Raw genomic sequence first — 12,846 nt, 5'->3', positions numbered from 1 at the left:
GAGGAGGCATGCTGGGAATTGTCGTGTATATTCCTCTCTCGGCTTCTTATAGACACTTTGTCAGCCAGGGGCACTCTCTAAGATTTTTCTGCTAATAACGCCTGCGAAAGGGTTTCTTGCTGCATAGAGGATCTGGTGAATAACAAGGGCAGTTTTCTGAGCCATTGTTAAGAGAAAACATTCTAGGGAACGTACCGATATCGAAAGCTTTCTAAGAGATGTGGGGAATCCGTGGGAATTACGGTCAGACGCTTCGGCCGCTTGGTAACTAGCCCAACATTTTTCCCTTTTATATTCTTTTTTCTCTTTTATGTTCCAACAGCAGAAAAAAGCGCGCAAAAGACGCCAAATATAAGACATCTAGTTTGGACAGGCCCAGGTAAAGGAGGGAGGGGGGTGGGGGGTTAAACAGGGGTATCGGCCCCTGGCAGCAATGAGAGCGCCAAATTCATATTCTTGAAGAAGAAAAACTTGTTTCACAAGCGCCTAGCATTCACTGCACGTCGGTCTACCGATTATTTATATGATTGAAGCGCATCCCAGTGTGTTTTTGAACATTTTTGAACACATTCTAGTTGATTACTGAACGAATCATGTTTTTTGAACGCGTGCTAGTGTACGTGATGTCTCTGCCAAGGGGATTCCTGTCGAATCTAGAAATAAAAAAGTGGCCCACAGACAAAAGGGGACCGGGCTATATGAGCTGAGCCGAATAAACCAGAACAGGTGAATGCCAATCGCTATTGTTTATGTGGTTGATTGGGTTTGTAATGACCAGTGTTGTTATTTTATAAACGACTAACAGCAATAACAGGTACGAAAGATTACATATTATCTTCTCGAGTGTATCCGAGAAAATGAAATTTTGACAGAAAACTTTTCCCAGAACGCCACACTACTAAGCACCAGTTGAACAGCCACCGGATAGCAGCCGCGCAAGTTCTTTTCTCGAAGTAGCGCTGAAAACGCGTTGTAGGAACGTGTAATAAAGCTTAACGGGAGAATAAACGCTGGATAATTGAACCGGTGGTTCTGCCAGGGTTAGCGAAGTCAACCGGAGAATAAGTTTTAACAGTGGCAGGAATAGTTAAGAAATTAGAGATGATAAGATTGTTTGCTAGATGGAGGAAGGAGAACAAACGGTGACATCACACAAATTATATGGAAGAATTTGACGACTCCAAATGTATACAAAAATATCGTACTACCACTTTTCGATATCATGCTTGAGAAAATGGAGCGTATGAACGAAATGTGAAACTATTTCCTAACTTAAAACGTTTTGTTTATAGTAGGCCTAATACGCATTTGGTATTGGTACTTCGTGAATTATATTCTGTCGTGTTCTTTATGCAAATGAGGTGCATAAAAATGACCATTTGTACCAAGACAGTCTCGCTTACTTGGCGTGTATTACAATTGCTGCTATATCAGAACCGGGACTGGAAGCAGGAGAGGTGCCACAGTACAATTTAATTTCCACCATCCTGAAGATAGGATTTATGACTTCCGTTACAAAATATACGAGTTTTGATTCCACAGAGAGAAGCACAATGACATGCGATAGGAGAATGCTGCGTGAAGAGTTGGGTTGAGTTGATTTGGGGGAAAAGACCAAACAGCGAGGCCATCGGTCTCATCGGATTAGAGAAGGTTGGGGAAAGAAGTCGACCGTGCCCTCTCAAAGGAACTATTTCGGCATTTGCCTGAAGCGATTTAGGAAAATCGCGGAAAACCTAAATCAGGATGGCCGGACGCGGGATTGAACCAACGCCCTCCCGAATGCGAGTCCAGTGTCTAACCACTACGCCGTCTCGCTCGGTGCAGCGTGAAGAGGAGTGGCACACTTAAGACCAAATAGCATGTCTTACATTTCCTCGAATGTAGACGTTTCAGAAAGATATGCGCTGGATAAGATCAATTTTTTTAAAAAACCAATCTTTTTTAAATTTTTAACGTCTTATCTCAAACCATCGATGGGCGGAGGGGGAGGGGGGGGGGCGGCACTACCAAGTTTTTGCCCCGCTTTGGAAATATTGTAGATCCGGGACTGGAATTGGATGGAGAATCGTCACGTAAAACTTTTAGACACAAGTTTCTGGAAGATGGTTTTCACCGACACTTGACTGGAAGGGCCGCATTTGAGACTACGTTGGTGAGAGTACAGCAGCATCTGCTTAATTATTTCATTGGCGGAACAGAAATGTTAGTTTCTTGTTGGCAGTTGCTGTTTGAGACGCTGGAAACGTACGCTAGACAGACGCACTGTGTGCTGTTAACTTCATCTCACACTTTGCTCTGAGCAGAGCGACTTAAGGATCTGTTTGCTTGCACAGAGGACACTTTTGCATCTCTTTACAGCAGAGGCGCTTCGCGTTTTACAGTCGGCACGGTCACTTCGAGTTCTGCACGCAACTGGGACACTTTGCGGTCACGACGCTCCACGTGAAGACTGCGCCAGCAGACTCTTCGCATACCTGGGCAACGTTAATAAAAAAAGTCAACTTCGCTAATCGTTAATCTGTTACTAAAAGAGTTAACTTCGCTAAACGTTATAGGAGGTTTATCGGAAGTTAAAATTAATCGACAATTCGTATTAGTAAAGTTAATGTTGTGGGTGTAGTGAAATGTAGAAGTGAGTAAAACGTATTACCATTGCTTATCTAAACTGTTTTGGTTGGAAATGTTTTGGTGAGGTATCGAGGACATAAAGTAATTACGTTTGTAACAAAAAAGTATATTATGCATGGTCCACACTACCTTGAGACACACCGCTGCCAACTGCTGCAAGGGCAAAACACTCTGCAGTGCTTGTCTGTCGTATTCCTTTAACCGGATTGCAGCTGCTGTCGATACCTGAATGTCGAAGTTTCATTTTCCTTTTTAGCTTTCCTCGAACGGAAACAGCCGGCACTGTCTCTTCAAACCGTGCATACCACGATTCATGTTCTCTCCTTATGTGCTGTTTCATCTGTTAAGGCTCAAAGTGTGACCCCTAATTGTTGATGTTTTTCGACAAGCACAATCGAAAATATTTGCTTTCCCGATCTGAATAAAAAATTAACATAATCACTTAACTGCGGGCACGGATTTTCATCAGTTCTAGAGACAGAATCTGATTCTGTGATCTATTTTCCACAGTCAGTCCACTGATAACAAGTAGCACTTAACGGGAACTCAGTAAACGAGCAATACACAGCCAGCAGCTAGATATTCTCGCTCTCACTCGATTGTTTACATCAGTCGCACGCATCCCGGCGTAGCTACACACCTGTATGATCCCTAGATGGCCCGAACTTGGCAGAACATGATTTGCACGGGCGGTGCGGCGTTATTTTTTCCGTAAATAGTGGGTACCTAACTAATGATTAACGGACTAAAAGAAGCTTAAAGACTCCGTTAATGAGTTATAAAATTAACCTAATGTTGCTCGAACAGTTCCTGGGTGTACTGCCGGTCCATAGTGCCCGTTGGACACTATGGACCGGCAGTAAACCCGTGGACTGTTCGAGCAAGAAAAACGCCGGGAGAAACTGAAGAATCACATAACTTAATGTTAATCCATTACTCGAAAAGTTAACTTCGACAATTAACGACTAACGGATTACCGCTTTTGTGCCCAGCAATGGTCTTGTATCAGACGGCATCCGAGGGCGATGCAGCAGCGGTCCCCACAAAGCCACGCTTAGCGATCCATCAGCACCTTCCGCAACCAGCGCATTCGCACTCCAACGTTGGTGAGGTTTACGGTCAGCATCGGTGCTATAGGTCACGATGAATAACAGTCGATAATTTCACAGTTAGATTCTACCTGGCCAATGGTACTGGCAGCACAGTTGCACAACGACTTCGCTTATGACACAAAGGAATTAAAGATATTAGCTGCCAGTGGACACTGATTTATATCACTGGGGCAAGATGAAAATTTGCTCTGGGCTGGGATTCGAACCCGTGTCTCCTGCTTACTAGGTAGATGCGCTGACCACTATGCCATCTTGTGGTCACCAGAGTCGCACGGACTACCCTATCACGCCCTCCTCAGACCGAAATTCTCAACTTGTATCACACCCTAGTGATGTAGTGACTCTGCTCGTTAGCATCATTACTCGCGATATCTCGCCGATTCCCGAGGGTTCGAGCTTGGTGTGAATCTCCACCGAAGGGATATATTCCATGCATGAATGCACCACTGTTGTCGAGTCGCGGATTTGAGTCAGTTAAAGTTTAATATCTTAGAGAGGTGAACTTGCCATCACGTGCTTCTCTCCCTGTACTGAGCCAATCACGAGTTACTTCAATTTTATCTTTTTTTATCTTTACTAGCGTTAAATCTGGAGTAACTTTTACTGACTCACTTTACCTTTTCAACGAAATCAATTTGTGATAATAAACTCAGAAATTTGCCGTACCTTCGAATTTCGCACCATAGCTAGTGATCCCTGTGCAAAATTAAGGAAACTGTGCGATTACCTCTCACCTCACTGATCCAGTGCTGGGCCAAAAATTAGCGATAATTAACTCCCTTGCACACAGTTTAATTAGCGTGGTTCACTGGGGAAGATATCTATACAGATAAATAACTAGCATTATTTCTCATTCCCTTCAATAGCGAGGCGTGGTTTTGCAGTATCAGTAACTAGGGTTTCCTCCCGTCCCATTCAATGATCGCGGGAAGAATGATTGTTTAAATGATTCTGTGTGTGTTGCAAGTAATCTAACCTTGTCCCCGCGATCCCTATGTGAGCGATAAGTAGGGGGTTGTAGACTCCTAGAATTATTACCCACAGCTGGCTCTTGAAACTTTGTAAGGAGAGCTTCTCGACGTAGTTTGTGTCTATTTTCAAGAGTTCGCCAGTTCAGTTTCTTCAACATCTGTGTGACACTCTCCCATAGGTCAAACAAACATCATTCGTGCTGCCCTGCTCTGTAGTCGTTCAATATCGCCTGTTAGTCCTACATGGAACAGGCCCCACCCACTTGACAATATCCCAGAATGGGTCACACGAGTGGTCTGTAAGCAGTATCCTTTCCAGGCTGATTGAACTTCTCCAGTGTTCTACCCATAAACCGAAGTCTGCCACCTGCTTCACCCACAACAGAGCCTATGTGATCATTCTATTTCATATACTTATGAATTACTACACAGATATTTATATAAGTTGGTTGATTCGAACTGTGACGCATTGATATTATAGTCATAGTGCTCCACGTTTTTTTTCGTTTTTGTGAAGTGCACAATTTTACATTTCTGAACATATAAATCAAACTGCCAATCTGTGCACCACTTTGAAATCTTATCAAGATCTGACTGAATATTTATGCAGCTTCTTTCAAGGAGTACTTCATTATAGATAACTCATTCATCTGCAAAAAGTCTGACGTTACTATTAATACTACCCGCAATGTTATTAATAAACAACATGAACAGCAAGGTCCCATCCACCATACTTCCCTGGGACACACCTGAAGTTACTGCTACATCTATCAATGCCTCTCCCTTCAAGATAACATGGTACATCCTCCCTATCAAAAATTTCTCAATCCAGTCAAAAATTTCGCTTGATAAGCCCTATGATCATTCTTGTCATTGGCACTTTACCCGGAGAAAACAGTTTATGACAAGTCGGTATTAAATTTATGAGACGTCAGTGTTAAAAAAGCCTTCAGATTATTGTTAAGCTAAAACGTAAAGTCTAATTCCGTGTAATTCCAGGATAGCGTTGGGCAAAGTCAGGCAGTTTAGGAACAGAAGGAAGTAGGTTCGCATACGTCTATGTCTAATTTTTAACTTTGCGTTTGTAAAACATTCTCTGACTTTCGTATTAATTTAATAGATAGTATCTGCAATATTTGATGCTATTTGCAATAAGAGCGCCCTCGCTCTCAAGAGTAACTATGTTAGATTTTGTGACACGTCTGATTTAAAAAACCAAAGATTACATTTTTGCGAGTGAGGCAGGCGGCAATGACATTTACATTCTTCCTTGTCACAAATATGGGCTGTTTATATCCGAATACGACGCGATTTCCAATACGTATGCCTACATAAATATGTATCGAAACACTCGCCTTAGACTTGTCCCACTATCTAATATACACTATGTGATCAAATGTATCCGGACACTTGGCTGAAAATGATGAAAATGACTTACAAGTTCGTGGCGCCCTCCATCGGAAATGCTGGAATATAGTGATGGCCCACGCTTAGCTTTGATGACAGCTTCCACTCTCGTAGGCATACGTTCACTCAGGTGCTGGAAGGTTTCTTGGGGAATGGCAGCCCATTCTTCACGGAGTGCTGCACTGAGGAGAGGTATCGATGTCGGTCGGTAAGACCTGGCACGAAGTCGGCGTTCCAAAACATTCCCAAAGGTGTTCTAGAGGATTCAGATCAGGACTTTGTGCAGGCTAGCCCATTGCAGGGATGTTATTGTCGCGTAATCACTCCACCACATACCGTGCATTATGAACAGGTGATCGATAGTGTTGAAAGATGCAATAACCATCCCCGAATTGCTCTTCAACAGTGGGAAGCAAGAAGGTGCTTAAAACATCAGTGTAGGCCTGTGCTGTGATAGTGCCACGCAAAACAACAAGGGGTGCAAGCCCCCTCCATGAAAAACTCGATCACACCGTAACACCACCGCCCCCGAATTTTATTGTTGGCACTACACATGCTGACAGATGACGTTCACCGGGCATTCGCAATACCCACACTCTGCTATCGGATCGCCACATTGTGTACCGTGATTCGCCACTCCACACAACCTTTCTCCACTGTTCAATCGTCTAATGTTTACGCTCCTTACACCAAACGAGGCGTCGTTTGGCATTTACCGGCGTGATGTGTGGCTTATGAGCAGCTGCTCGACCATTAAAGCCAAGTTTTCCCACCTTCAGCCTAACTGTCATAGTACTTGCAGTAGATCCTGATGCAGTCTGGAATTCCTGTATGATGATCTGGATAGATGCCTGCCTATTACACATTACGACCCTCTTCAACTGTAGGTGGTCTCTGTCAGTCAACAGGCAAGGTCGGCCTGTAAGCTTCTGTGCTGCAGGTGTCCCTTCTCGTTTCCACTTCACTATCAAATCGGAAACAATGGACCTAGGGATGTTTAGGAGTGTGGAAATCTCGCGTACAGACGTATGACACGAGTGGCACCCAACCACCTGACCACGTTCGAAGTCCGTGAGTTCCGCGGAGCGTCCCATTCTGCTCTCTCACGATGTCTAATGACTGCTGAGGTCACTGATATGGAGTACCTGGCAGTAGGTGGCAGCACAATGCACCTAATATGAAAAACGTATTTGGGGGGGGGGGGGTGTCCTGATACATTTGCGGGGGGGGGGGGGAGGGGGGATGAGTTCAAATAGCTCTACCTCGCCCCATTTCATTCGGCACAGTTTCGTTTAAATCAGGACGTCCGACTTTGTATGCATTGCATTCAATTTTAACACAGTCTTTTCGGCAATGGAGTCATTTGTGGTTGTAGCTTCCCATGTGAATAATCAAACCATATACAAACATATTCCACAGGAAAGACACATTTCGGAAATATGAACGGCCTAACCTGTTTTCATGAGCCGACGTTTTTATCAATCTGCAAAAACTGTTAGCTTCGTATTGGAATGAAAATGGATCAGCATGTAGTATTTGAGAGCATCCCCCCCCCCTATGCCCCTCCCCCTATAATCTTGTGCTGACAGACTGATCTGAGCCGGTCGGAGTGGCCGTGCGGTTCTGGGCGCTACAGTCTGGAACCGCGTGACCGCTACGGTCGCAGGTTCGAATCCTGCACCGGGCATGGATGTGTGTGATGTCCTTAGGTTAGTTAGATTTAAGTAGTTCTAAGTTCTAGGGGACTGATGACCACAGCAGTTAAGTCCCATAGTGCTCAGAGCCATTTAGACTGATCTGAAGTATAGCCCGAGTTCTAGGTTATGTTGGAAGGTGATATTATGATAGAGAGTTGGTGAGCAGCCCTCTTAGATTGTTTGCAGATGATGCTGTAATTTACCGCCTAGCGAAATCATCGGAGGATCAGTTCCAATTACAAAATGATCTAGAGAGAATTTCTTTATGGTGTTAAAAGTGGCAATTGGTACTAAACAAAGAAAAGTGCGAGGTTATCCACATGGATACTACAAGAAATCCGATAAATTTTGGGTATACGATATATCGCACAAATCTAAGGGCTGTCATTTCGACTAAATACCTAGGAATTACAATTACGAGCAACTTAAATTGGAAAGACCACATAGATAACATTGTGGGGAAGGCGAAACAAAGACTGCGCTTTGTTGGCGGAACACTTAGAATAGGCTCATCCAAGAATTGCGCCCGCGCGGGCGCAAGACGGTGTAGTTCAGCGCCCCGTCCGCGACCGTGTGTCGCTAGTGTCGCCATACGAGCGAGTGAGAGAGAGAGAGAGAGAGAGAGAGAGAGAGAGAGCTGCAGAGCGAGTGAGACCGCACAGCACTGCTCTGCGCTGGACTGTCCCGTGGTCAGATCTAACGTAAACAAAATGAATTAGTTTTATGTAAGGAATATAGAGTTTCATTGTTACTGTTAATAGTCACAAGTAAGTATTTTTTGTTATACTTCGTGCTACAATTTTTTGGGTCCCTTTTCAGAGTTTAGAAATCGGATCCTTAGTTTGCTGTTTTGTACGTAATAATTTTAACTGACTAAGTTTGAAAACTTATTAAAATAGAATTAACGTTATAAAGCTCTTTAATTCTTATAGTCAGTATTGTTAAAGTAGACAATTAACATTTTACATGTTTTTCTTTTTCGAGGAAACAATGTTGTCTAGGCTTGGTACAATATTCCGTGAGACTGCTAACCTCAAAGAATTGGTCAAATTTTTATCGCCAAGGAATGAACCGTTCTTAGTTTTAGCAAGCTTTAAAAGAGAGAAAAAGAGCTCGCAAATATACGTGGAACCAAACATTGAGATAACTTTGGCCGGGTGCTTGTGCAAAAGAGGATATTTCTCTCGTGGAAGACAGCTGTAAAAGTCATCCAAAGTTTTACACTAAGAAAGCGGTCCTTCAGGCGGATACGGCACTGTAGGTCAATCAGCTCTAGTTCAAGCACTCGTGAGACGTCCTCTGCCCGAAGGGAAAACGGGCGAACAAATATATCTATCGGTTGGCGTTCGGGCAGTCCGCACGGCCGGCTAAGCGGCACGGCGCGGCCACTGCAGCAACATACGAATTCGCCCGGGGCGCTGGCCGCGGGCGATCGCGGGCGCTAGCGCCCCAGGGGCACAGTTTGGACGAGCCTGACTTAGAAGATGCGACAGACCCACTAAAGAGACAGCCTACTACACTTGTCCGTCCTCTGCTGGAATACTGCTGCGCGGCGTGGGATCCTTACCAGGTAGGATTGACGGAGGGCATCGAAAGAGTGCAAAGAAGGGCAGCTCGTTTCGTGTTATCGCGCAATGGGGGTGAGAGTGTCACTGATATGATACGCGAGTTGGGGTGGCAGTCACTGAAACAAAGGAGGTTTTCTTTGCGGCGATATCTATTTACGAAATTTCAATCACCAACTTTCTCTTCCGAATGCGAAAATATTTTGTTGACACCCACCTACGTAGGGAGAAATGATCATCATGATAAAATAAGAGAAATCAGAGCTCGAACGGAAAGATTTAGGTGCTCATTTCTCCCACGCGCCATTCGAGAGTGGAACGGTAGAGTAGTAGTAGTATGAAAATGGTTCGATGAACCCTCTGCCAGGCACTTAAGTGTGAATTGCAGAGTAACCATGTAGATGTAGATGAAAGCAACGTATGTGAATGCTAAATAGAGGCTGTGGATGATCTGTAGCGTAACCTAATATTTACCTTCGCGCTATATTCAACACATTTTGCCATATTTGACGATCCTTTCGTCACAAAAACTAAAACTGCAAGGTGAATTCAGAGATCCTATATTAGCTAAAGGAGAAGTTAAGGCGAATGTTTTGATACATATTATCCACATATACACACTCGTAAATCGCTACATATTGAAATAAACAGCCATCATTTGTGACAAGGAAGTATATGAATGTCATTATTGCTCTTTTCACTCACAACAACGTAATCTTATGTTTTTAAACAGACTGATGCTACAAAATCTAACAAGGTCACTCTTGAGAGAGGGGCCTCTTATATATAAACTAGTGGGCCCGGTAATGCTTCTCAATTGCTAAATATGTATGGTAATTGGATATAGGTCCTGATTCTTTCTCTCTCTCTCTCTCTCTCTGTCTCTCTCTCTCTCTCAATGTTCATTTGCTCTTCCCCCTCTCGGTGACCTTGAGCCTTGTTTATTGTTATGACCATGGAAAACAAGATTGGGCATTGAAGTCGTTGCAATCATTGGTGTATGGTGTATGAGTGATCTCTCTTGCTAAGTATTTCAAAATGTTCAAATTTGTGTGAATTTATAAGGGACCAAACTGCGGAGGTCATCGGTCCCCAGTTTTACACACTACTTAAACTAACTTTAACTGATGCTAAGAACGACACATACATCCATGGCCAAGGGGAGGACTCGAACAACCGGTGGGAGGGGCGGCCACTCCGCGCAGCCTCAGTATTTCGTACTCCTTTAATCCGAAAATGAGTAGGATTAAAAAGTTTTGCAGGGAACAGATTCCGTAGCAGTATTTTAATCATAAGACGATAAGCGATACGTACAACTTTCGTGTTCTCTGTTAAAACGGACTGTGATGAAGAAAGAAAACAGCGCTTAGTTGTGCACACAAGTTTTGCTTAAAATTATACCCAAGGAGGTAGAATAAATACGGAAGAAACAATTTGTTTAATGGTTTAAATGTCCCACCATCGTAGTTAAAACTGACAGCTAGAAGGAAAACGAAACCGTACATTATCAAAGCACAGCATTTTCTTTCTCACAGTCGGTGTTAACAGAAAACTTGTACATTGTTGTTTATACATAGCCTATGTCCATGTGAATATTTATTAGAGCATCATGTAAAAGTTTTGAAGTAAATTGGTCAACAAAATTTCGAGATTTTTGCTACTAGTGTTTCCTGGAAATATATTGTTACACACACATTTATATACCATACATACTTTTAAAAAAATAGATAAGTGTAAAAATTTGAAGTGAATCGATCAAGAGCTTTTCGATATTTTTTCTGTCTACGTATGAAAAAAGTAACCTGTGTTTGTCAAAGAGTTTACTATAGTATCGTGCAAAAATCTGATGTAAATTATTCAAGAGCTTTTTGAGATTTTTGCTAACAACGTTTCCCCTTTGTATATTGTACACATATATTTCTATACCAAATACATTTAAAAATATGAAGCCTATCTTCGCCCGAACGTTTGTCAGAGTATTGTATAAAAGTTTGAATTAAATCTGTAACGTATTTTTCGAGATTTTTGGTAAAGATGTTAAAACAACTATTTGTCCTTATATAGTTGTATAATAACATTCAATATCGCAGAACACACTTTTATTAAATTAATAGGGAAGTCTGAGATTCTTTTAAAAACACAAACGAAAAAAATTAAGAGCGTGGTCGTCCGTGGAACTAGTAACTTCTGCCGACTCTTCACATTGCGCGATGCTGCAGGTGCACCAGCTTTGACTTTAACTTCTACCTTAATTACAGTCCGAAGGCTCTTTTATCACCGATATTTTATTGACCGAAATTAAATTATAACAAATCGTAAAAAAATAGCGTGTTTGTGGTATATCTTCGATGCACCGTCGCCTTGAATGAACTTCTCTCAATCTTGAATCTAATCTAAACAAGTGAACAGCTGAAATGCGCACACTGGACTCGCAAAGCATCATGGTAAGCGTGACCGTAGAGACATCTAGCGGATTGCTTGGTAACTGAGCATCCCTATTTCTGTTAGCTCTAGACGCCTGTGATTTTCCGGCGGAGTCTTGAAAACCTGCGCGTTAGTAGAGGGAGGTGCGCCCTTGAGACGGAGCCCTTGAGACGGAGCTGGAGGTCCGGCCTCGAAGCAGGTACACACATGTGCGAACCCTGCAACACGCCACAGTAGCCGAGCAGGCCTCTGCCCACATACCGGCTTTCATCGCTCCCACAGCACCTGTCTCCTTATTTATGTGCTACGTTTCATTGCGTCTTCTCTCATTTTCAGTATCTCTACAGTTATGGCGAAGGAGTGGAATGATGACCACATAAAAAAACTTATTGAACTGTACCGCGAAAGACCTTGTTTATGGAAAATCAACCATGAACATTACCCCAACAAAAACATAAAAAGTAGAGCGTACGCAGAGATTCTTGAAAAACTTTTAGACGATGTTCCAACTGTGGACCAGATTACAATAAAAATGAAGTCACAAAATTTGAGATGCACCTACAGAATGGAGCCAAGGAAGGTGAAGGCCTCTGAAAGAAGCGGAAAAGGGAAAGATGAATGGTATGAACCATCATTATGGTGAGTGCCAATAAAAAGTTATTTATACTGCATTCATTATTGAACTACGCACGTCTTATGTTCATTATTTTACAGGTATTATGAGTTACTGCATTTTACAAAAGACCAAGAACACCCTCCCCGAGGTTATCAAAAGGGAAATGAGGAGGGGCTTGAGGTTGTTGAGCCAATGAGAGACGGCAGAAATGAAGAAAGTAGGAAACGAAGGTGACAGAAAAACACAAGCGAGTGATGAGTATTTCATTAATGTCAGCTTACTTCTGAAATGCATTACAGTATGCCCATATACTACCTTTATAACTTCAACCATGTACCACATTAAACTATAGACATTCTTTTAGGTAGCTTATTCATAATTAACACATCGGAAAGTACAAAGTTAAGCTTTTCATTTATTTAT

General features: G+C 42.7%; 1 long non-coding RNA gene across 1 annotated transcript; it reads left to right on the top strand.

Annotated features, from left to right (window-relative positions):
• Nucleotides 1-11,935: 11,935 nt before the first annotated feature.
• Nucleotides 11,936-12,617, top strand: LOC124596646. The gene is made up of 3 exons (XR_006978334.1): nucleotides 11,936-12,006; nucleotides 12,144-12,446; nucleotides 12,522-12,617. It is a non-coding gene; the product is annotated as an uncharacterized LOC124596646 (long non-coding RNA).
• The last annotated feature ends 229 nt before the right edge of the window (nucleotides 12,618-12,846 follow it).

Source organism: Schistocerca americana, chromosome 2, assembly GCF_021461395.2.
Source record: "Schistocerca americana isolate TAMUIC-IGC-003095 chromosome 2, iqSchAmer2.1, whole genome shotgun sequence".
NCBI classification, from domain to species: Eukaryota; Metazoa; Arthropoda; class Insecta; order Orthoptera; family Acrididae; genus Schistocerca; species Schistocerca americana.
The sequence above is the reverse complement of the archived record's forward strand: the minus strand, read 5'-3'. Positions and strand labels throughout refer to the sequence as shown.